The sequence below is a fragment of the Phyllostomus hastatus genome, unplaced genomic scaffold (assembly GCF_019186645.2).
Source record: "Phyllostomus hastatus isolate PE091 unplaced genomic scaffold, TTU_PhHast_1.1 phas_contig_147, whole genome shotgun sequence".
Lineage (NCBI taxonomy): Eukaryota > Metazoa > Chordata > Mammalia > Chiroptera > Phyllostomidae > Phyllostomus > Phyllostomus hastatus.
In genome coordinates this window covers 6,921,409-6,947,446 of record NW_025333603.1, presented here as the reverse complement: position 1 = coordinate 6,947,446, position 26,038 = coordinate 6,921,409, and the positions used below count along the sequence as shown (strand labels likewise).

Sequence of the window (26,038 nt, the reverse complement as noted above, 5' to 3'; positions counted from 1 at the left end):
TTATGGTTCATTCTTCCAGTCAGCATGAACTTCTTTCTTTTTACTCAGAAATGCTCTTTCAGCATCAGCTTCCTTCATCTGCCTGTCATTTCCTGGTTCCTCAGAAAAAACCTCTTCATTTCCCTCTTCTTCAATTCCCCAGATGTCAACTTCCCTTTTCTCCTCCTTTTCCCTTTTCTTCTTGGCTTCTTCTTCCTGTTTTCTTTTTACCCTTTCTTCAAACGGTTCTCTCCGTTGCTTCTCTACATCCTGTTTAGAATGTGCAATTTCAAAGTAGTTTACAGATGCTATAAACAAAGTTGATCCACTTTAGAAATGTCTGGCATCTTCCCACACTCTTGAAGATTTCTGGGATGATGTTTATTTACATACAAATTTTCAGTATGTGTGAGTGAAGTGTGTGTGTATCATTTGTTCATAAATAGAATTGGTTCACATTCAACAGACATTTACTGAGTGCCTACTGCTTTGCTAAACTTGATACAAGACAAGTTACATACATTTCTGTTCCTCACAGCAATGTGTGAGGTGTTACTAGTCTCACCTTCTAGAAGGAATCTGAGGTCCAGACTGATTAAATAATTTGCCCAAGCTATATAGCTAGTGAGTGGCAGAACTAGAATTAGAAACCAGCTTTTCTGGCTCTGAGTCTGGCCCTCTTTCTGCTATATCACAGTAACACAATCTTGAAGAAACTCTTTGAATTTGCCTTTCAACTGTGACCAGTAAAACATTGCATTAAGTCAGAAATGGGACTCCTTCTGAGTTCTTTGATGTATTCATCCAGGCCCAAGAATTTGATCCCTAGAACCATCTTCAGAGACTTTCCTATTCAGAGGGGCCTTAAAGAAAGGACACACAGTAGAAACTCCTTTAGGGCTTTAATCCTTACCTACAGCATCTGGGGCAAGAGGTCTTTTACCCAGTCTTGGGGGACAACCCTAGACTGAGAACCATGAAGGCTGAGGCCAGTTGCAACCCTGCTGGCAGCAAATGCTTGATATCTTGGTGTGTTCCCCGCATTATTAGGGAACAAAATCTCTTTCATTTTCTTCTGCCTGGAAAGCACTCATCACCATTAATGTCTCTATTTCTGTACTTCCCTCTCACTGCTCTCTTCACATATCTGTTTCCACCCTCCAGTCTTTGCCAAAACTGCTCTAACCAACTCCACCAATTCCTCAACTCCACCTGGACCTACAACTGTCCACCGAACCTATCTCCTCTTCATTAGATCTCAGCCAACTCAAGTCCTCACTTTTCTCCTTTCTTTGTTTTTGTGTGATCAATCTCTTGCAAACATCCTTAATTCCTTGCCCTTCCCTCCCTTGACTGGGCAAACCCTCAACTCTGGTTAAAGCCAACTCTCCATCCCTGCACCTAAGCGGAGAAAATAGCTGGAAAAAACAATAAAACCAAGATGATTGTTCTCATTTTAAACTCATTATGACTAAACTGAAGTGAGCCCTTAGGTCCTAGTCAGTGAGCCTACTATTTCTCTGTGGTTGATTCACTCTCCTCCTTAAGTAACTATTTCTCACCTGCTTCTTCTCCTCAAAGTTTCAACACATCTTTCCCAATCTCATGCTAAGTTGTTGGCCTTACTTCCTACTTCACAATCATTAGAAATTTTCCACTTACTCTGTGGCAGCCACGGAGATATGCCACTTGGGTTGTTCTTGAAGAAGAACTTGTCAGTCAGTTGTGAGGAATGCGGTGAGTGGATGGCCTGCAGCTGCAGCACCTGGGGATCCATTGAAACGACTGAACCCAGGACGTGCTGTTCCAAAGCAGCCCCCTGCCAGTGGCTGAGTACTGCGGTCTGGCCGTTTCCAAAATGGAACTCCTCTACATTCAGTCTTCCCGCTGGAGCCCTGCTGAGCAGGCGAGATTTTCTCAGAGCTGCACTGCACTTGGCAGCAATTCCTATACAATCCTCCATCTTTCGCAGATGTTAGATTTTTCTGCCGATTCCTGTACTCTCTACCCTTCTTCTTGCCCAGGCATTATCCCCAATAAATCTACATTTCTAACTCCATCTTGATGTCTGCTTCCCAGAGACTCCAATGGACGCATACTCCTGCCACTGCATCTACCACCTGCTTGTATCTATTCTCATATAGTCATTCTTTACTCCTGTGATCACAAATGAAATGTCTGCACTCCTATAGAGAGCTAAACTATCTTCTTGGGCAATAAATCTCAACTACTCTCATATTCTCAAGAACATTGCTCCAGAAATTCTTCTCTTTCTTTCCTATATTATTTCACTCTTTATTGGAGCATTCCCATTAGCATAAAAGTAGGCAGGAAGATCTATACATAAAAAAATTTGACCAACATTTCCCTTTATATACCACCCCCTCCTCTCTACCTTTTTTACACCTAACCTTCTCAAATGCCTGGTCTATACTTCCTGTCTTTTGTTGTTCTTCTGTTCTTCCTTGAACACATTTTTGCCTATATCTCTCCATTGAAACTGCTCTTATCAGAGTCACCAGTAAACTCCATGTTACTAAATTCAGTGGTTCATTCTCAGTCCCTATCTTTCTTGACCCCTTGACACCACTGATCACTCCTTTTCCCCTCAAAAATACTTCCTTCACTTGACCTAAAGGATATTACTCTTGGGTTTCTTCTTCTCTTGCTATCCACTTCCTCTCTCTCTCTCTCTCCCTCTCTCTCTCTCTCTCTGCTGGCTCCACATTATCTTCAGATCTATAAATATCGGGGTGCCCCAAAGCTCACCCTTTAATCTCTGTCATGTATATACTCACTCATTAGGAGATTTTATCGAGCCTTATGGGATTTTAAGTACTACCTGTAGGCTGATGACTCCCAGATTTATGTCTCTGTTCGAGACCCATATACAATTGCCTCCTTGACATTTGGATTTCTCTAATCAGATCTGACCAAACATTTAACAATTATGTTATTTATTTTTGTCCCCACCCCACTCTCAAATATACTTTTCCTTTCTTCTTCCTTATCTCAGTAACACCATCCCTCCAGTTACTTAGGTAAAAAACCTTGGAGCCATTCTTGTCTACTCTCACTCATATTCCACATCTAATCCTAAATTCTATATTTCTTATCTAGTCATTCCTGTCAGTTTTGCCTTCACAGTGAATCTAGAACTTGAGCATTTCTCTCTACCTCCACCACTACCACCTGCTTCCGCCTTGTTCCACTATGGTCTTTTTTTACTCCTATAGTCTTTTGCAACACAGTAGCCAGTGTAATATCTTAAACTGTGAGCATATCACCCCTTTACTAAACATGGCTCCAATGGCATTTTACTCAGGCATATGGTCCTAACCATTCTTGTTCTCTCTCACTCAGTTCTAGTCACACCGACCTTACTCTTTCTTGAATAAGCGAGTTATGCTCCTACTTCAGGGACTTTGCATTTGCTGTTCTCACTACCTAGAAGGCTTTTCTTCTCCAGATATCTGCATGGCGTGCTTCTTACTTCTTCCAAGTCTCTTAAATCTCACTCAGGGAGATTTCTCTAATCAGATCTGATGACTCTGATCTGATCTCACTCAGTGAGATTTAACCACCTCTATATAAAAGAGCGATGTCATCATTATCACAGTCCACTCTATTATTGCTTTATTGTTCTCCATCATTTACCTCACCATCTCATTAATATATATTTACTTCTTCGTATGTTTCTTGTTATTCTCCCTTAACTGAAGGTAAGCCCCCTGAAGGCAGAAACTTCTGTTTTATTTCACTGATATATCCCCAGCAACTGTAACAGTGCTGTGAACAGGCACTCAACAAATATTTGTCAAGTGAATATATGGTTTAATAATAATACGTACCACATGTTGAGCACTTACTATATGAAAGGAACTTATAAGATAGTTGTTATCATCATTCCCAATTTAAAGATGAGGAAATCAAAGACCAGAGAGATTAAATAACTTTTCCAATATCATACAGCTAGTAAGTGGTAAAGCCTGGATTTGAACCTAAGCAATCTAGCTCCAAAATTCATTCTCTTAACCAATATGTAATATTGCCTCAGTAAAACAATATCAAATGATAACCCAAAGTAAAAGCAAAACAAAACCAGACTAAAAAGTATACAAAAGTCTAATAATTTTTCCCCATGGTGAGTCTTCAATGCTTCTTTCAAAGTATTAAGTATCAAAGTTCTCTCAAAAGTTTTGTGTGTGTGTGTGTGTGCCTGTGCTTTCCTGGCACTCTAAGCATGAGCTTAGTCTGCCCATTGGGTAATCCAGTGCTGGTCAAAACCTGTTTGAATGGACCTTCCTGCAGAACCAGGAAGTCAGGATGGAGGGTGTCACCATCATGGAGTCATTGTCCCAAATATCACTCCACCCATAAAATAGTTCTAGGAGGGCAGGAAGCTGGTAGACACCACGAACAACTCCCTTCTTTCTCCAAGTCATCCATCAGACATGGGTTCAGTGGTTCCCTTCTAACTCACCACACCGTGAGCAGGGAGAGGGACACAGGAGAGTGAGTTCGAAAGCAACAAGTTAAAAGCTATGTGTGACCTCAGGCAGTTTGTATATACTCTCTGAATCTCTGTTCCTACATGTGAAAAATGGGAATAATATCTGTCTTGCTGGGTTGTTTTAAAGGCTAAGTGGGATAACTTTTGGAAAGTGCTCATAGAGTTAAGTACAAAGCTGTTGCTGTCCAATGAATGTGAGTCCCTTTCCCCACCTCACAGGGCCATGTGGTCAGCAAATAAGACAATGACTGTGAGACTGATTTTTCAAATGAAAACATTGTACAAATGAGGAGTCAGACACCTGGAATTCAGGGTGGGGAGATATCTTACTTCTTTTTATTCCCCAGGTCTTATTTCCAACCTCTTCAGCAAACTCTTCATCATTTGTAAGAAGGAAATTTTCTTTTTTTTTAAGTTTTATTTTAATCATTGTTCAAGTACAGTTTTCTCACTTTTACTCCCATTCCAGCCCACCCACCCAACCCTCCCCACTTCCCTCCCATTACCACCCTCCCCCTACCTTTAAATTTGTCCTGTAAACCCTTCCCATTCTCCCCTGAAATTCCCTCTTCTCTCCCCTCTGGTCACTGTCAGTCTGTCCCCTATTTCAGTGACTTTGGTTATATTTTGCTTGTTTCTTTGTTTTGTTGTTTAGGTTCCTGTTAAAGGTGAGATCATATGGTATTTGTCTTTCACTGCCTGGCTTGTTTCGCTTAGCATAATGCTTTCCAGCTCCATCCATGCTGTTGCAAAGGGTAGGAGCCTAAGAAGGAAATTTTCGAAGATGCTGCCTGACTTCATCTGTTGAAATGAAAACAATGGGATTATTAGAACTAGGTCAAAGGGTTTAAAAAATCACCTGGGGCCTTGCTAAATGTAGATTCCCAGGCCACAGGAGCTTTTACTCAATAATTAAGGTGGATGAGGAAATCCAACAGTGATTAATGATACAGGGTTCAGGATGCTGTACCACCTTGGCTGATCCACTCTAGAAGGAAGTTAATTTTCTGTTTCTTCACATTCTGTGCTCCTCAAACTTCTGACCACTTTTCCCTGCTCTCTTCAGTGCCCCCTTACCTCCGTCTCCCTTACATGAAACTCCTGGCTCTGCCTCCAACTAAGAATCAGGACCTGAGAGTCCAGCGTTCTTCCTAAAACTTACAGAGGAATGACCTTGGTGTACTCACATCCTCTCTGTGCCTCCATGTTTTCATCCAGAAAATGGAAGAAAATATAGCTTCCCTACTTTCTTATACAGTTCTCAGAAGAAAAGAACATGTGGGAAAGAGCTCTGTTAGACTGTAAAACCTAAAATGTTCATTCACTAGAAGTCATCTGGTATCCTGTGCTACCCCACTAGGATCATAAGATGGAAAGAGTATCTAGGTTTGGGCACTTATCACCTATGGAATCTTGATAAATCAAGTCCCCTTTTTGAACTCTCCCAGCCTCACAGGGCTTGACACAGACCACATGACTTAAGGGATGTCAACATGCTTTGCACTATGGCTAGGCTATACTCATTGCATTTTGTGTCACTATTCCTTCAAAAACCATAAGAAGCCCCAAAGGTAAGAGAAATAATTTTCTTTGTTGCCATCTCCTCCCAGTCTCTGTCCTAATGAAAGAATGCAGTCACTTCCAAGCAAAAGAAAGAAAGGGAGGAGGGAAGGAAGGGAGGGAGGGAGGGAGGGAGGGAGGAAAAATGTAAAAACAGAGCAGGAAGGATCAGAGACTAGGCCAGAAAGTTAACCAGATTAATAGGCTAGGATAGACCATGTGGACAACTGTGCTTACAGAGCATCTGAAGGCTGGAAAACTGGGTTGGGACAGGGTGCCTAAGGAAATTTTTGCCCATTTCCATACTGAGAGTCGCTAGGCTTTTCCAACAAGGCATTGGGACCCGGTGGTAAACTGGATGTGCCTGGTTGGCTGAGTGTGTAGGGTTGGGTAGGACCTGTGAGTGCCAGACCCAATTAGAACTTAGACAAAAAGGATGCATGCAAGGGTGATGTCCCCATTGTGCAGAACTATGTCATCAGAGAAAAAAATGGTGAAGAGATAATGCTGGAGTTTCAGAAATGTAGTCTCTCAGGCTTCATCCCAGACCTGCTGGGTCAGAATTTACATTTCAATAAAATCTCTGAGTGATTGCTATGCACTTTGAGAAACATTCCTTCTGCAGGATGTAAATTCTCAAATAGGAAGGTATGCCTGCTTGGAGAGATTGATAGAACTCAGAGCAATTAGTGCCAAATGATTTTAAACTTTAGTAGATAAATAAAGAAACACTTAAAATGTGTACCTTGATGATTTCAGTGAAAAAGAAAACCCCAGGGCATCTTAAACAATCAGATTAGGCATATTAACATAACCACATATTTTTACAAGATGTAGAAAGTCCCTATTATTTATTAAGAAGGAATAACTGAACAGAGATAACAATGGAAACTTGTGCAAACTGTATCCACATTCTTCAGATAACAAAAGAGGTGATTTAATGATAAAAGAAGAGAATAGAAAGAACACAAGTCATGGAGTCATATAGACCAGCTCAACCGCATACTAGCTGTGTGACTTTAGGCAAGTTACTTAACTCCTCTGAGCCTATTTTGTCATAAGAAAAGTATTGGAAATAATCACCCTGTAGCAGTACTGTCATGTAAGTTAGAAATAATATATGTAAAGTACAGTGTATTCTTTCCTTCCTTCTTTCCTTCCTTCCTTTCTCCCTTTCCTTCCTTCTCTTGTGAACCTTACTGTGCATGTGGTAATTTACACCATCTCCTTGCACTCACATGCTGGTCTCACTGAGCCAGGAAACTAAGAAAGTGGAAATAAATAAAGTAGAAAGTTAACCAACCAAGAAAGCTTCAAATAGGAGGTGTCTGTCCAAGATACCCTTCATGACCCTGAACTGTAGAAAGCACTGGCCAGGGACAGAAACCTCCCTGGCCACAGGACCTTCTAGGAGACACCTAAGGCCAAGTGGCTGCAGCTTCTAGAGAACGTGCTCTTGGGAGCGTCACTTGGCATTCCTGAGTCTCGATTCTCTCAAATGTGAAATGGAATAAGAATAAGGAATAACAGTGCTTACTTTACAGAACTGTGAGAATTAAAGGATCTGACAGAGGTCAAGCACTGATCCCAGGTCAGTATTTAACAAAAGTGAGTTCCCTGCTTCTCCAAGGAAATTCTAAGACTAGGTAGACTGCGGTTTCTAAGAGGCCTCCTGGGCTAAGGCCTTCATGCTGGGGCCTGTGTTTCAGGCGCTCTCTTTTCTCCTGGGTTAGGGGAGAGCCCCGCCCCCCGCCGCCATCTTGAATAACAGGTCTCAAGGAAGAGAAGGTCAAGAGAACAACTCTAGAAATCCTGAGTGTAAGAACCTTCCCCTTTCCCTCCCAATCAGAGCTAGGAAAGAGGAATGGCAAAGAGAAGGAGGCTAGGTCGGGATTTGCCATCATGGCTGGGACAATCTCCCCCAATATCCGTCTGTGGATTTTTAATATTTCAAAGTTTTATGACATCTCGGACTCCCTTCTATCTCCAGAAACACCCCCAAGAATCATATAGGATCAGCAGAGCAGTATAAAGTATTGGAACCCTGAAACTGGCCTCAGAAAGGCCTGCATTCAGATCCCAGCTTTTCTGCTCACCAAATATGTCTTCAGGCAAGTGACTTTTCTGAAATTCCGTTTTCAAGCTTAGAAAATAGGAGATTTCATAGTGAGAATTAAATGACATTTCTAAATTCTCTAATATAATACTTTGTACATGATAGGGATTCAATATACTTTAGCTATTATAATTATTGGGATGAATATAATTAACCCCATCTTAAAGATGAGTGGTTTGAGGGTTAGAAAAATCAAGAACTCATTCAAGGCTTATGATTTCCAGCCTGGAGCTCTTTCCACCTTGTGGAATCTTTAGAAGGACTGTTGATCGGTGACTTTGTGCCCTGAGAGCTTTACCTGCCAAAGGTCCAGGCTGAGAACTCTAATGTTATAATAGCAACAAATGGTAGGGTCAGGCTTATATTCAGGGTTGTCCATTTTTGGATAAATCCACTCCCCCTGGTAATTGGGATTGTCCATGATTCGAGGTTTCCATTGTCCCTAAAGAAAGAAACAAGAGTGAACATGGCATTGGGGTTTATTTGGGGTTTTGGGTTTGTTTTTTGGTTTGTTTTTTGTTTTTTTTTTTGCCCTTCTCATGCAATCAAAAAGACCAGTTATTTTATAAAGATGATTGTGTATTAGAAACAAGGATTCAGAGCAGGATTCCTGGAACTTCTTTCCCTTTCTTTGAACTAATGCAAAAGACTTTTCCAAGTTCCCCTGTCTATCCAGAGAGAACCAACAAGGTGGCAGAGGCCCATTCTGAGCCCAGGCCCACTTCTCTGTGTAAGTTTGTCCATGAAGTTAAGAAAATGTAGCTTCACAGGGAATATCATCGAAGGACACTGGCACTTAGGGCCACTCTCTTCCCGGTGTGTAGCACAGGGAACTGTGGCCAAACCAAATCATGCTCGCTTCAGTCAGTTTTATCTCTGGACCATTTGATGGGTGATTCCTTTAGTTCCTTCTCACTTTTGCCATGAGTTCAGGAGTTAGACCTTAAAAATAAGCACCCTTATACCCCAACACCTTAGGCTCATGCATGTGCTATGTTTTCCTTTCTGGGCCATTTCTGAGACTTTTGATTTCTGACCCCAGGCCATTTCCTTTTTTGACCATGTTCCTTTGGCAGCTTTCTGCCACCCTGGATAACAGCCTAGGGCTGTCTGTATCTCTGCCTCCCAGCGCTGACCTTTACCAGCCAACCCTCTCCCAAGCAGGCACAGCCTTGAGCGGGGGCGGTGGCAGGGCATGACCACAGGATCTCAGAGTTTCCGTTTTATAAGTCAAAATTTTCATCTCTTCTGTTTTATTTCTCACACTTATTGGATAGAGAGACCCCTCTCACCTTACACTTCAGGTTTGGTATCAAGGTCCTTCCCCCTCTCCATCCATCACCCCATTCCAGTCATCTGGCTTCTCGGTGTCTGGGTCTGGAATGTACTCAAAGTCCTCACAGTCCTAAAATGAAGTGTTTCTCCATGAGGACAGATGGGTAAGCTGGGATGAAACTGGGATTCAGAAAATAGTTAGCCTGGACCTGTCCCCTACCCCTGCCACCCTCCTGTCCTCACCCCTATGAAATCCCAGTTCAGAACTCTGCAAACAAACCCAATACAGGAGAGAAAAGCCTTTAAGCAACTCCAGCCCTTCCTCAAGTTCACTATCACACTGACCTTGAGTGCTTTAAGCTCAGATAAGATGGGAATTTCCCTTGTTTCTGACCCTCCCTGTCCCCCAATCATGTGCCCTATTGTCTGAACAGGTCTTCTAGCCTGGGTCCCTCTTCCTGAAAGCCTCATTTGGTGATCTGTCTCGTACTGCAGCCTGCTCCCAGACTTGTATCAGTCCTGCCTTGTACTCCAGTTCCCTTCTATTTCCCAAGACAGTCACACAGAGCCTACCCCAACTTCCGTATTTCTTCTACTGTGAAGCCTCCAAAGTTTTGTTCTATCTGGCAGTTCACCTTGGTGCTGACCATTTGCCCAGACTGACTGAAGGCTTCAATGCCCAGTCCAATAGATTCACAGTAATTCAGTAGCATTAAAACTTGGAAAGTTCACTGGTTGCTGGGCTCTCTCAACCCGTTGGTGATTCTTGAGACATAACAGTCAGCACCTATCCAAGAGGCTATTATCTTGACAGAGCCCTGCCTATCTAACTATTGAACATTTTCCATCTTCTCCAGGTTCACTCAGCAGGGAGCACAGAGACCTGCAACCTCTCCCCTCTCCCCCAGGCCTTCCACCAACACTTGTCAGTGTTCCATGGTCCTCACCAGGACGTTAGTCTTTTTTTTCAAGATTTTGTTTATTTGTTTGTTTGTTTGTTTATAGAGAGGGGAGGGGGGACAAAGAGAGAGAAAGAAACATTGATGTGTCATCAACTGGTTGCTTCTTGCACGCTCCCAACTGGGGACCTAGCCCACAGCCCAGGCATGTGCCCTGACCAGGAATCAAACAAGTGACCTTTTGGTTTGTCAGCCGACACTCAATCCACTGAGCCACACCAGCCAGGGCAGTAGGTTAGTCTTGATGCCCTGAGCCTGCTTTCTGGGCCTGGAAGAAACCTAGCCCTTAATTTCCCCATGGTGCTAAACCCTCAGTCACTTCACTTGGTTATCTGCCTTGATTCACACTTCCCTCTCCCTGGAATTGGAGCCCTTTGCTGAATCCCCTATATGTGCTTGGTCCACTGCCCACCCGTCTTCAAGTCTCTCCTTATGAACCATATTCCAGCTTCAAGTATAATAGGACATGCTGCCCTTTGCTGAACCCTGAGCATCTCCTCTGCATGAGACTACATCTGCTCTGACCCATTATGAAGTAGCAACATTGTAGGCAAGGCCCTTCATGACCTGGCTCCAACAGACCATTATAACCTCCCCACTTTGACCTTTGTGTTCACAAAATACTAAACTGCTGGTTTCAGTTTTTCACACAGTCCTGTTACTTTCCACTAACTGCTGAGCCTTTGCTCTTGCTATTCCCAGGTATGGAATATCTTCCCTCTAATCCAATTTCCCACTTCCCTCTCATGAATTCACAGTTTGAAATTCAGTAAATTAACATTTAAAGGCTGTATATTAAGGACTTACTACATATCAGGCACTATATTATGTATATAAATAGCTCATTTAATCTTCATAGAACCCTTTGCACACAGGTGTTATAATAATCCATTCGTGAAATTGGCTTTCACAGCAGTTATGTTTCTTGCCCAAGGTCTAACTATTAAGTTGCAGACTCACAATTAGTAAATAGTGCAGCTCAGATTCAAACCCATATCTATTTGACTCCAGAGTCTATGTTTTCAAACCCAAGCTTAACCCAAATCTCAGGCATTGCTTCCTCCTTCCCAGACCATCACCTACACCCCAACTCAGGCTCGGTTAGGAGCCTTTTTAGGGGCTCCCACAGGATATGGCTTCCCTGACTCTCAGCACTAATTATACACTGTGAACTTCTGTGTACTTACCTGCATTCCCTACTAGATTCTTAATCCCAGGAAGGTTCTCAATCATTGGATTGTCCTATTCATATCTATATCCAGTACAGCTTTCTAATGAAGGATAATGAATCAGTGAATATGCTCCACACACACACAGCCTATCAATACTTTTGGAGTCAAAAAGAGATCCAGGTTGAAATCTTGGTTCTGATGTATGTGTGCTTGGGCAAGTCACTCATTTTCTAAGTGTCCGTTTCCTTACCCATAAAATAGGGATCATGGCATCCTGTTGGCAGAGGATACCAGAAGTTTCAACAGATCTTTAACAAAAGTGAGTTGCTTCCCTCTTCTCTCCATGCCTTGTTGGGTAACAATATTTACCTGGATAATTCCTTGAGAGAATGATGCCCCCGGTCTCCACTCTATTGTTCCCAGCCTCCTTCTCCCATCTCCACACCTGAATCCCTACCTCCTTCCCAGCCAGACACCCTCTGACCTCAGGTTTCTTATCTGCAGGATCCTCTATTTGCAGACATTCATCCCATTTCCTTGGTTTCTGGGCATAGAGGTCTTTTACCTTCCTTGAAGGCAGGAAGTTCCAGTCTTCCTCCAGATCCCCAGCTGCTACTTGTTTGTTGTCAATTTTGACCTCATAAGCCACATTGGGACGAATGATCAGAGTGTATGAGTGTCTTTATTGATCTGGAAAGGGAATAGGGAATATTTTAGTTCCATGTTGGACATCTCTAGATCTCAAACATTAAATGCACCACCTAAAATAGACCCTCAATTTCTGAATGCCACTCCCCACACATTCACAAACACAAACACACTTTACCACATCCCTTATCCCATTTCTCTGGTTAATACAATAGAGACTGAGTCTCATTCTCCTAAATACATATGCCTCTGGTTTCCCCCAGCTCCCATCCTTCTCTACATCACAGCTCTGGTCATTCTCTGATCTTGTCTGTTTTTCTTTTTGTCTCACTAGACTGTGAGCTTCTCAATGGCAGGGCCCATGTCTGATGTATCTGTCATGCCTGCTGCTTCTAGGACAAGGCCTGCCCTAGAGGAGGACCTCGGGGAGCCTCTGTGGAAAGAATAGCGAAGGGGAAGAATGTCCAATCCCCATACGGTCTTGTTGGGGAAGGTCTCGAGCCAGTGCACAAGACCTCCAACAACCCAGGCCCTGTGGGCTTCTCTAGACTTAGTTCCCACCACTCCCCTGCACTCTGCCTGCACCAGACTTTTTGCAGTGCCACTCTTTCTTAAGCCTTTTTGATTTTCCTCATGCGATTACCTCTCCCAGAAAATCAAGCCTCTCTAAAATCATCATACTCCTTTACAAGATCAGCTCACGTTCTTTTTTAAAACTTCAGCACAGGGAAAATATCCTCTAGGAAGTATTTCCTAACTCTCCAGGTTGGCATCCTGTGTGTTTCCACAGACCCTGATCATACTGGGTGGTCACTCTCCTTTGCTTGACTCTTCATTTCACTGGACTGTGAGTTCTGTGAAGTTAGGGCCATGCCTTGCTCACTGCATTCTCAGCCCAAGGCCCAGCAAAGAGTTGGCATTTGGTGAGTGCTTATTGAGTTGTTGATGAAATCCAGCTACTATCCTCCAGCCTGTCTAGGTCTTTCTATCCTGACGTTACTAGGATAAACCCACCCCTAAGAATTTTTTTTAAATGTTTTTCCATTACAGTTGGCATTCAATATTATTTTGTATTAGTTTCAGGTGTGCAGTATAGTGGTTAGACAATCATATACTTTACAAAGTGTTCCCCCTGATGTTTCCAGCACCCATCTGGTACCATACATAGTTATTACAATATTACTGGCTATATTCCATATGCTGTCTGTACTGTACATTCCCATGGCTATTTTGTAACTATAAATGTGTACTTCTCAATCCCTTGACCTTTTTCACACAGTCACCTCTGGCAACCATGAGTCTGTTTTCTGTGTCTATAAGTCTGTTTCTATTCTGTTTGTTTGTTTATGTTGCTCTTTAAATTCTACATATAAGTGAAATCATCTGGCATTTGTCTTTCTCTGACTGATTTATTTTACCTAGCATAATACTTTCTAGGTCTATCCATACTGTCTCCAATCATAAGACTTCATTATTTCTCACCCCCATTTTTAAGCCTAGCATTTCTCACTTGCCTCTTCCTTTCCAAAATCCAGCAGTAGGACCTAGGCCATGCCAAATATTGTTACAAGAAACAACCTTATACGTCTTCCTAGACTTTTGGATCAAGTGCACCTATGTGAACTCCTATAATTAACAACATTTTTCTAGGACTATTTTCTAATCTGTAAAATGGAGACAATAGTATTTAATTTACAAGGGTTTTGTAAGGTTTAAATAATATATATTAAAATGCTTCTTCTTCCCTCAAGCTGAGAAGCAGGCCACATACTCACCCTGCACTTGATGGTCTTGTTGTCCTCATGGTATTTCCCTTGGTAATGAAGGATGACCTGTACTCTGTTGTTGCCAAAGCCACAGATGTCAGGGCCTGGAAATTAAATCCCAATGCATGATTTTACATCACTTTTAGGCAGTTTGCCTGGTCTGAGGCCAAAACAGACAGCCTGTGTGTTAATCAGGGTTCCAGTAGGAAATAGCATGCTCAACTTTAGGATTATTTGAGGAGAATTTAAGCGAAGATCTATTTACAAAGGTCGGGGCAAGGCATGAGAAAACTTAAGGAATGGCACTATGCTCTGGGCTAGCAACAGTAGGGTTATTCCTTCCCCGAAGCCTGAGCGGACAAGGAGGAGTGGTTACCAGAGCCCAGAAGAACAAGAGCCCTATGGAGAGGGCAGCAGAAGAGAAACTGACTTTCAGTTGAGGGACACATCTCTCTTCCCTCCCTCTGATCTGCCAGGGTTCCCATGGACCACACCCAACTGGAAGCCCCTCCTGGGGCAGATACTTTGTTTTAATTTTCATAAGTAGGCATTACTTATGAGAATTATCTCCACGTTTAGCTGGGAAAATTGTGGCTCAGAAAAGTTAAACACCTTGCCCAAATTCAAACAACTAATAAGAATCATTGCTGAGATTAAAACTCAAACTTACTTAGGAACAGCCTGAGATTCTTTCTGCTTTGTGAAAACTTTAGAGAGAGCTGTTGATCAGTGGCTCTCAGCCTACAGAGCTCCACTTGACAAAGGTCCAAGAATAGGTTTTAACCTAGTTTTTCAACCCCGCCTCTGATGTTATTCTCTCTCTGTCTTAAAGACTCACACACAGATGTGTTCTCTAGTCACACTGGTCTTACTGTTCTTCTGCTTGCCTTTGAATTTCATGCTTCTGAGACTTTTTACACATTGTTTCCTTTGCCCTCATTACATTTCCTCCATCTCCTTCTTATTAAAATGTAACTCATTCTTCAAAGAACAGTTAATTCCTCCTCCCAGAAGCCCCAGATGAACTGAGTCATGCCATCTCTTTTGATCTCATAGCAACTCACCAACACCTTTTTCAAAGTGTGTCTTTCCTTTTCTCTTCTGAAAAATGATTCACATGCGTGTATCCCCACTAAACAGAAGGTGAAAGGGTGGAACAGAAAAACCACAGGCTGTAAAGCCCGACAGACTGCGTTCAAATCCTGGCTCCCCACTGACTCACCTTGGGCAAGTCTCCTGCCTTCGTTTCCTCGTCTGTAAAATGGAAATGATAACGGCCCGAACTTGTTGATTTGTTTGAGCATTGAGTAAATAACATTCACATGAAAAGAAAAAAAATCACATTTAAAAAATTATTTCTAATTTCCCTACTACAACTACCATGTACATACATATAAACAAACGCCTTGTGAGACCGGTGGATTCAGAAGAAAAGAGAGATGAGCAAAGGCACACATTTTAGACACCAACGTGCTATATTGCTCTGTATATCAAAGGGAAGGAAGAAAGGAAGGAAGGAAGGAAGGAAGGAAGGAAGGAAGGAAGGAAGGAAGGAAGGAAGGAAGGAAGGAAGGAAGGAGTTGAGGGGAAAGGAGATGCAGGCAGAAAAAGAGCAAAGAGGCTGAAGAGAAGGATTTGGCAAGGCCTTGAAGAGAGAGATCTGAAGCTCCATGAGAAAAGAAAGAAATGTTTAGAGAGAATTTTAAGAAAATGTTGCTGTATGACATGTAGTGTAACCCTTCCCTCTGACCTTGTTCAAAAATATTCAGTAAAATCAACATTCTTCATCTGTGCTTTGGGAGTTGGATTAGTTGTTCCTTGATGGTATTTAATAGCAAACACATTAAAACTGGATTGAGTTTGGAACTCAGTCAGAGCTGGATTGCCTCAAGGAAGTCTAGTGACACATCGAAGTTACAGATGCAACACTCTGGATATGTTCCAGATGCTTGATAAAGGTGATCTCTGACCTGTGCATTTCTCTCTCTGAGGGCTGGAACCTTCTTCAGAGCACGAAGGCTCATTGTAATGGTTACATTGGAAAATGTCTATACTTTATGACCCCTTTCTCCTTTTCTGAAAACTGGAACCTTCTTAATATCCTGTGCCTCTCCACCTCTTTGGTCTATTTATATTAACATTTAAATTTAGAGTTGCTTTTTTCCCCCGGTCTTTGAAGAGTCCTCCAACATAGAGGGGTGGAGCTACCACATTAGAAATTTCCTGTTTCAGGTCGTCTTGAGCCTTTTTGACATCTGCAGCTGCTCTCTTTAAGCCTCCCCGGCTGCCAGGGACTGCTAGCAGAGGGCTTACCAAACATGATGTAATACTCAGATTCTGAACACATGTCCTCCTGGTTCAGGGCGTCGGGAAAGAGTTTCACATACCCGCCACCATAGTTGATGCCTTGCTCATGTTTTACCAAAAACTAAACCAACAAGGTCTCGTTCTCATTGTTGAACGGCTTCAACCTGGTTGAGAGGGTGTAAAACTTGGCATCTTCACTGGTCTGGAGACCTGGTAGCAGAGAGCACAGAATTGTGAGGCTCACATACACAAAGAGCAGCCAGAGAGACCTAGCACTTGGCCTCACCAATCTCCACCTACTGTGGAGATTTCTATACACCTACTGTGTGCCAGGTACTGTGCTGGGTAGTTTATACACATTATCTTTTTGAAGCCTCAGAGCAACCCTATGAACTGGGTATTATCTCCACTTTACAAACCAAGAGTCTGAGTCATGAGGAGATGAAGTGACATGCCTGGGGCCACAAGGCTGAAAAGGAACTAAAGTGGGATTTTCAGCCGTATTTGTCTGATTCTTTCTTTCTCCTATACCACACGGCCTCTGATCTTCAAGAGATAGTTGAGTATGGTTTTGCAGCTTCACAAAACAAGGCCCTGTTTCTTCTGAGGCCTCCTGGGTGGCCAGAATCAGGCTCTGCCGTGTGCAGCTGCTGCAGTAGAAAGAGGCCCAGCACTGCTTCTCACTCAGGACAAGTAATAACGATTGTTCACATTTATTTTCTCTCTTTCTCTTTTTCTCACTTTCTCTCTTCATTCATATGTACTATTGTTCTTAATCCTCATGATAACCCCATGAGGTGGGCTCTACTAATATCTGCACTTAATCATGAAGCCATTGAAGCTATTTCTCTTGCCCGGGATCGCACGACCCGTCAATCCAGTCCCAGAGCCCCCACACTAAGACTTTACCTCTTCCTCCAGAGAACATCAGAGCTGTAAGGGATCTCGGGGCCTTTCTAGACTAACTACATTACTTCAAAGATGAGGAAACCAAGCCCAGAGAAGGGAAGTTACTTAGCCAAGGTCATACAATCACAAATGATGGACATATAAGCCAAGTCTCCTGATTTCCAGGCCAATGGTCTCTCCATTATTCTCTGCTGCTGTTCATCTAACTGGTTATGACTCTGTGACTGTAACTCTCTGAGCCTCAGTTTCCCCGTCAGCAAAATGTAGATAATTATTCCTACCTCACAGGTTTCCCATGAAAGTAAATGGGTAAGATATGTGAGAAGTACTTTGCAAACTGTCAACATAAAATGCAAGGGGCTATCATTATTCATGCTTGGTGAGGGTCCTTCCTTCATGACACTCTCTGTAATTCCCTGAATCACACTAGGCTGCAAGTAGGTTTATTTCAGACTCTTTGAATAAGTTTTAAGTTCCTGAAGAGCAGGGGCATTTTTACATTCCTAATATCTAAGACAAGGCCTGCCATAAAAGAAATACTCAATAAATAATGTGTTGAATTGCACAAAAGGACCACAAGTCCTGACTCAGATGTCTCTTGAGCATTTATTGCACACCAGACCCTGGCTAAGCACTTTCAGGTCTAATATTGTGTTAGGAGCTGTCTGTGTTTTAAAGAGAACGTTTACTTCCTCCAAAGACCTCTGATGAGGCTGAAGTAGCCAGAAGACTTCTCTGGAGGAGGGAGTGGGCACAAGGGAGAGAGAGCTGAACCTGTAGTCAGAAGACCAAGCAATGAGTCTCCGCTCTATCAAACCTTGCCATGTAGTCCAATGTAACCCCCTCTCTCTCTGAGCCTCATTTGTTCCCATAGTCCTTCTAGAAAACCAGGGGGAACCTAATGAACCTGAACATGATGAGATGTGAGAAGCAACAACCAAGAAATCAAACTGAGAGGGGATGGGTGGCTGTGCAGACTGCCTTCAGAATCACTTAAGAAGCAGGCATGCCATGGGTTACTCAGTCTCCAATTCTCTCTCCTCTGGAAGCAATTTTGCAGAGTGGATTTAAATGAGATTTGAAATGCTCAAGCTAGTTCATAATTATCCCCTTTAATAAACATGAAATTGAGATTCATAACAGTAACCAGGAGAGAGAAGATGGGAAATCACTCCAGAGGACAATCAATGAATTCTATTCATAGAACAAAAGCTTTCTCAGACAAAAAATTCTTGCCTGCAGACCTTGCCCCAGGGCTCCTCCTCACCCCTTAATATCTTTTGGCTCTTACAGCAGCCTGGTCCAATGAGCATGGCAGGTGATAATTATTTTCTCCATTAAGGCTCAGAGAAGTGAAAAGACTTGCCGGAATGACGCAGCTACCAAGTCATGGGAGTCTGCTCCACTCTCTGTTGTACCAAGCTGCCCTAGGGGAGGGCAACATTTGGAGGTTAATAGTGGTTTTTTCTTGTTTCAAGTGCAGTGTTATATGTGTGTATATATATATATATATACACACACACACACACACACACACACACACACACATACATACATGTTTTATATATATATATAAAATCTAGGATTGAGGAAAGCAATATTGTCCAGCAGTAGTGAACATAGTCCTGGAGTTAGACCTGGAATCAGATCTCAGCTCTGATTTGTGCTAGTTGTGCATATATCCTCAGGCAAATTACCCCACTTCTCTAAGACCTTGCTGCAAAACTGCGAACATAATAGTAACCATCTCATGCAGTTGTTAAGAAGATTCATGGGGATAATGCACTTAGGGCTCAATTTTAAATACCTATATCAATAAGTGAACATTATTATTTTTGTGGAGTTCATTCTCATTACCAACTTCTTTTTTAATTGAAGAAAGACAGATGACTTGGTAATCATAGATTAAAACAATTGTATAGAAAGAAGTCAGACTTTTCCCAGTCAGTTAGTACATTCCTGAATTCCAGTATTTACTTTTATCCTTTTCTTTGCCTCCATAAAATTTTTCTGTGGTGAGCTGAAATTTGCCATAATCTGGCCTATGTTAAGATTCCACCCATTGTTTCTTCCATCCATATATGGCGTTAAGAAGAAAAAACACAACATATAAAAATTGTGTGTGTGGTGTGTGTGTGTTTAAAAACAACAAGATGCAGCTAAGGCTGAGCAAGACTTATGGGAACAGTAAAGGGATATCAAGGGATAACTTCAATATTCCTGAAACACCCCCTCCATCTGATGCCTAATTCCTACCATTTGTGTACTGCCAGGGGTGTGGCTCAACTATTTGGTAGCTGAGCCACTAATACATTAATGCTGCACTCTACCCTCCTCTATGAGAGTTAAGTCCTGAAAACAACCAGAGGTGTGTATAGTTGAAAGTCATAGGGCATTCTCATCAAAAGTAGATGGAAAAATATGGTTAGGAGGACTATAAGCTCTTTTACATACTTATGTTTAGTAAAATAAAAATAATGAAATCAGCTCACTAAGAGATTAGCAACACCATTTTACACTTCTTGAATTAGTAATGAAAATATTGAGCAATCAAGATCCATTTATCCTTGATTTTGCTTAAACTTTTTAGACTCTCCCTTGCAGTTTCAAGGAGATGCTGATAAACTTGTTTTGCTTTGGCAAAGATGGCATGTAGACAAAGAGGCATTCTTTTTGGGACCTGGCACTCCATCCAAACATTCAGTGCCTTTCTGATTTTATGCTTCAGAGTTGCTGACTCCAGCTTCTTGGGCCCACCATGGTCCCAGAGTTACAGGGCAATTTGGCAGCTTGAGATGCAAGAGGCCTTGGGGTAGCCCTTACTTCATCTCCTCCCTGCAGCTGAATGGCTATTTCTCAAATCCCACTACCCAATATCAAAGGCTATTACCTTAACTATACCTATGGAAACCCCACATCAATGCACATTTAATTAAACTACCCTGAGCTGGCTCTGTCATTTCCTCCTACTCAAATCTGATGACTCAACTACCTTCCCTCATGAGGCTCAGGGGGTGGGCTTGCTTTCTCTGATCCTCCCCCGTCTCTCCCAAGATCTGCACTGGACAGCTCGGGAAGTCTCAGTGACCACTTCACCTACCACTCCTGGGCAGGGCTCCAGGAGGTTCTTTCTACCTGGAGTTGCTATGGTTCGCATGAAGGGGATACCGCTTCCCTGACCATAGTTGACCCAATGAAGGATAAGGATTGATGCCAAAGTCAAAAGAGTTGTTAATCTGTGTTAGACTTTTGCGTGGCTCCCTGAAAATGTCACCTCATTCACTCCCAAGGACAGTGCTATGATAGGTGTTATTAGTTCCATTTTGCATCTAGGAAGTGGTGGGCCTAAGATGTGAACCTAACTCTGTCTGATTTCAAACACTGTCTTTCCTCTGGAGAAGAGGAAGACACGGGAAAAAGTGCTATGAAGAACAAAAAGTTGTATAGTCACAAAATAGCTACTGCTTAGCAACCATAGGTCAGGCTTTGAGTGCTTGGCATGTGTTATCTCGCAGCATTCTCATAACAACTCTGTGATGAATGTCTCATTTTTTTTCTCCATTCAAAGATGAGGAAGTGAAGCTCAGAAACTTGTCCCAGAGCCCAGTTTGTATCTAAGTGGGTAAGCCAGGTTCAGGCCCAGGCCTAGGAAACATCAAAATCTGTACTTTTAATTCCTATACTATCAATACGTGGCTTCTCATAAGGTCATGTGTGTAGAAAAGCCCTTTATAACCTAAAGAGTGTCCAACAAATGTAAGTTATGGTGCTTTACAGTTTGTAATTGATAAAGTTAATGGTGTGTAATTTGAGTGATGTCTGTCTTCTTCATCCTTCCACTGTGTTCTGGTATCTAGCACAGAGTAAATCACCAAAATACCTGTCAAATGACTGAATGGTTGCATGATCTTGCCTTTTGCCTATACTACAAGATTCCCAGGCTTACAGAGGGATGGATTCATTTATTAATCCATTTAATGAAAGTTAATTGAGCTTAACAAGCATGCAGAAAAGGTAGCACAACTTTGACCATTAACTTTACAGGAGAGATTAGAACAGAACTTAGAACTTCTTATAGCTAATTATTTTTCTGGGTGAACAGTATTGACACAAATCAAACCTGACACAATTTAAGATGTCTCAAAATAAGGAGTTTTTCTTGGTAGGATAATGTCACGTGGTCAATAAAGTCCCACTTTAATGTTTCATACTTCTCTTAACATCACAACATCTGCACCCTGGCTCTGGGTTCATTATTCCTTCATTTCTTGATCATTCACTGTGTGCTAGGCAGGCACCAGGCACAGAAACAAGAATCTACCAAAGTTCCTTCAGGGGCTCACAAACTTCAGGAAGCCAGAGTCTGGTGGAAAACTCACACAGGTAAACAATTACAATACAGGCAAGGGCAGTTGTAGGAGGGAGCACAGGTCAGTGAAATTCAGAAATGCACTGACTGCCCCCTGCCCTGCCCCAGTTAGGGTAGAGTTCGGAGAGGGCATGCCTGAAGAAGTGAGAATTAAAAAGGCAGAAAAGGTGAGGAGTGGGTGTTTCAAACAGAAAGACTGGAATGTGCAAAGGCCCAGAGGCATGAAACCACCTGGTGTTTCAAGGGAAAGGTAAGCAGTCCTATATGGTTTTACAGGGGAGGGGAGAGTACAGTAGACAGGGGCCAGCTCAGGGAGAGCTCTTATTACGTAACTGAGAGCAGGCGAGCAGTATGCCAACCACAGTTGGATGTTACTGTTTTCCTCTGCTAAATTTTTCCCTCAAATCGGTCAAATACTGTATGTCCCCTGAAATCATATACCCACCCACCAAAAAGTAACTGATATTTGAGAGCTGCCATATTTAGCTCATAAATGTACATAATCACACCCGAGTCTGTAAAGATATAGTAGGTTTACATTTGCAAGTATGTGAAACAGAGTTTATTCTTGTATTGTTATTTATTAACTAATGTATTATTTGCCATTAGAACAGCTGTAAATCTTTGCCCCACCCTGTAGAACCACGGAGCCCACAAACCATGATTCCTCTGTCAAATGAACTTATCTCTACATTGCACCTCCCAGCGCGTCTGGCTTGTGATATAGCTCAGATCAAAAGACTGGGCTAGGGACAGCCCTCTGCTACCAGCTTTAGCAGTATCTTTAAATACCTCTCCGAGACTCAGTTTCTTCATCTACAGAAAGGGGTGTCCTAACTCATAGAGTTTCTGGGAGAATTAAATGAAGTCGCATGCAACACAGTGTCAGGCACATTATAAGTTCTCAAGACAGCCTGAAGCTGAATCTGTAGATATGTATACAAAGATATATAATGTCAAAGGTAAAGAGAGAGAAATATTTTTAGCATTGAAGGTAAAAGCCATGCCTTCTCCCCCCGCCCCACCTAGTCCTGAGTCTGGAACAGGATAGATAGGTCCTTCAGAAAATGCTTGCATGTGTAGATGAAAACACACTTGTTGCATTTATTTGACATCATCAGATTGTTTACCACAAACAAGAACTTGCTAGATAAACTAAAGCTTCTCTCTTCTGGTGCCAATATTTTCTCTACCATCTCCAATGGAAAAAACTTTTTTTTTTTGCTTAATCCTTTCACCATTTACACCCAGTCAATGAAAAATTTTTGTAGATATTATGAAAGTACTTGACCTCTTATGTAGAGAATCCTAAACAAAAATTAAATTTCTTGAAGACTCCAGCTCTGTATTAGCCTATAATATACAGCAGAGTGTGGGTTTGCTTTGAAATTTTTCTGTCTCCATTGTCCCTGATCTGCCGTGAGCGCTCACTTTTCCTTAAGGTCAGCGTGTTTGCTCTAGCAATCCAGCCACCTCTCTTGAGACCAGTGGGCCCTACTTCCTTATCTGCCCACCAGCTTACCTGACCACTTACTGTTTTTCTTTCTGTTTGTCAGTCTATTTGATGTCTGTCACATAGAACACAGTCACTCAAATATTTATTAACTGGTAAAAAGCATTATGAGGTGGTGCACAGCCCTGGATAAGACTCTGAGGCTTCCTACCTATTTCTGCAAGGGACTTGAGCCGGTCACTTTTCTGAATCTGTGAATAAGAATTACTTTTACACTCTTTAAAGAAATAAACATTGTGTACATAACAGGTGCTCAATAAATGTTTGTTGAACGATAGATTGGCATGAGAACCAAATTAATTAAGATCATAAAAATTATTTTTGCTGCCACTGAATGGGTGCCTCTAGTGGGTGGGGGATGATCCATTCATTTGGTAGGTTGTCACGTCTAATCAACTGCACACTAGGAGGCAGACAGCCAAGTTTGTTTACAAAGTGGGCATTAATAAGAGCCTTTATGTGAGAAGTGGAAGAGAATACAAGCCATCTACTTAAATATTTACAGAGCAGCTATACTGTGCTAGTGTGAGTGCTACACGCCGGGGTACTAACAAGGCATAAATCCTTGAGCCCTCAAGCCCTCAAGGAATTCAAGTCTGAGCGAGACAGGTGAATGAAGTGTCTGCTTTTCTTATTTTATATTTCTTACATTTCTTTACATTTCTTAATTTTTCAAAGTAAAATAATGTATTATAGAAAACATAGAAAACCCAAAGGAAGCAAATAAACAATAAAAACACCCATAATCTACTTCCCAGAGATGACCATTGTCAACAGGTTGATATATTTCCCTCCAGCCTTAATTTTTTTCCTGTATGATGGCCCCTCTTGCCTCCACATCCCTGCAGCCTCTGGAGAGTTCCTTGCCATCAGTTTGTACTTGAGACGTGGAAAGGCCAGCTGGATCAGACCTCTCTGGTTTGGGCGCCTGTCCAGGGTGATTCTTCTCCAGGGCCAGCATGTCCAAGTATCCACGACCCACAGATGGTCCCAACTGCTATCAGTCTGAGGCCTGAGCAGCAGGCTGTTTCTTCAGCCCTGCTGGGCTGTCCTCCGTCAGTCTGAGCCAACTGTGCACAGAGGCCCTTTGTCTCAGAAGGTCTCTGTGGCCAAGTTTTCATGGTCAAGTCTGAGAGCTGACAGAATTAAAATTCACACACATACCTTGTGGCTTCTGTATCATTCAGCCCCTTGTCTGAATTCCAGTTTCTTTCTGCCTGATTTTGTGTGTTTACCATGGCCACGGCCATCACCCTTAGCCCTCCCCTATTGAATTAAAGTCACTAATTCAACGTTTCTCCAATCAACCAACATTCCTGCTTAGTTTAATGTAGGTTGAAGATAAACTAAAGCTTATCTTTTCGGGTGCCAACATTTTGTCTACCGTTTTCAATGAAAATTAGTAACCTATGTAAGGCCTGGGAATCCAAAAGCTCATGTTGTCCCTGAGGCTACTGGTAGTGTTACCTACTGGCCATGTGACACTTGGCAGCTAGCAGTAGTGGTCAGTGTATTCTTTACGGAGATTAGAGACCTGGATTCAACAAACCTCTCTGCCACTGAGTCACTGTGTGACTTTGGGAAACCACCTTTCCTCTCTAGGTCTGTTTTCCCATCTGTACAATGAGAAGGTTGAATTTTAAAGCCCTGGCACACCCTCTGGTTGCTGAGCTTCCCTGTGGCCTAGAAAGTCTGGGAAAACAGCAGAAAGAAAGGAGCCTGAATCATACTCTGCCACGAACCCATTTAATGACTCTGTTATATTATATCCTCCCTCTGGACCTCAGTTTTCTCACCTGTGAACAGGGAGAAGAAGGCCCTTTAGGGCTAGTTAAGCTCTCATTGCCTTTTCAGTTCTGACATTCAGAGAATCTTAAGATTTACCTTCCTGGAGGTTGCTAAGTACTTGAAATGTGAGCCAGGAGGCCTTCAATTTAAGGGACTCATGGGAGGTAGTGGGGTGGGCAGCAGGAATAATGCAAGAAAAATCAGTTTAATTTCATGCAATCCTGGGTTCAAATCCTAGCTTTGCCATTTTTTTTAAATTTAAAGATACTTATTTGTTTTTAGAGAGGGAGGAAGAGAGAAAGAGAGGGAGAGAAACATCAATGTGCAAGAAAAATGTCAATCGGCTGCCTCCCACACGCCCCCAAATAGGGATCTGGCACACAACCCAGGCATGTGCCCTGACCAGGAATTGAACCAGTGACCCTTCAGTCTGCAGGACAACCCCTAACCCATGGATCCATACCAATTCAGGCCCTAGCTTTGCCATTTAATAGCTCTGTGATCTCAGACAAATTTTTCAACTTCTCTGAGCTCAGTTATGTCTGTAGACTGGGAAAACAGTAACTGCTTTGAAGAGCTGAGGTGAAGATTAAAGTGAGTAAAGCATCATTGCATAGTGAGCAATACCGTGCTTTGAAAAGGTTACTTAAGGCATCAGATACAGCTTAGGTGTAGAAACTAGAGTTCAACAGGAGAAAATTCAGTTCCATGAAAAGACAGAATGGTTTTCTTAATTATTAACATTTTTTAAAAAATTAAGAATAACAGAAGCTCATTATAGCAAATGAAGTAAAAAATAAAGAAAAAATTAAAGTTATCTGAAGTTCCATTATTTACCATTTTCATTTTGGTATAAGAAGTCTTTCCAGAAGATATCCAGAAGTCGTCATTGTTCATGCATGCACATTCCAGTCCACTCTCCTTGGCTGCCAGGTTACACTGATGTCACAAAAACCATTCTTGTTATAATAACAATGACAGGGCTTTTGCCAGACAGACCTTGTATTTTCCTATTTTTTTCTATGCACAAATATATTTTACATAGTGACAATATATACCTTATATATAACTTGAAATCTTTAATGTCAATTTGATACCTTTTATCATCACCGGAGACTACTCCACCTCTGAAATCTCACATTTAAACTCCCCTCCCCATGATTG

General features: G+C 42.2%; 1 pseudogene; it reads right to left on the bottom strand.

Annotated features, from left to right (window-relative positions):
* The window catches only part of LOC123830590, a 29,153-nt pseudogene continuing 3,115 nt past the window's right edge, over positions 1-26,038 (bottom strand).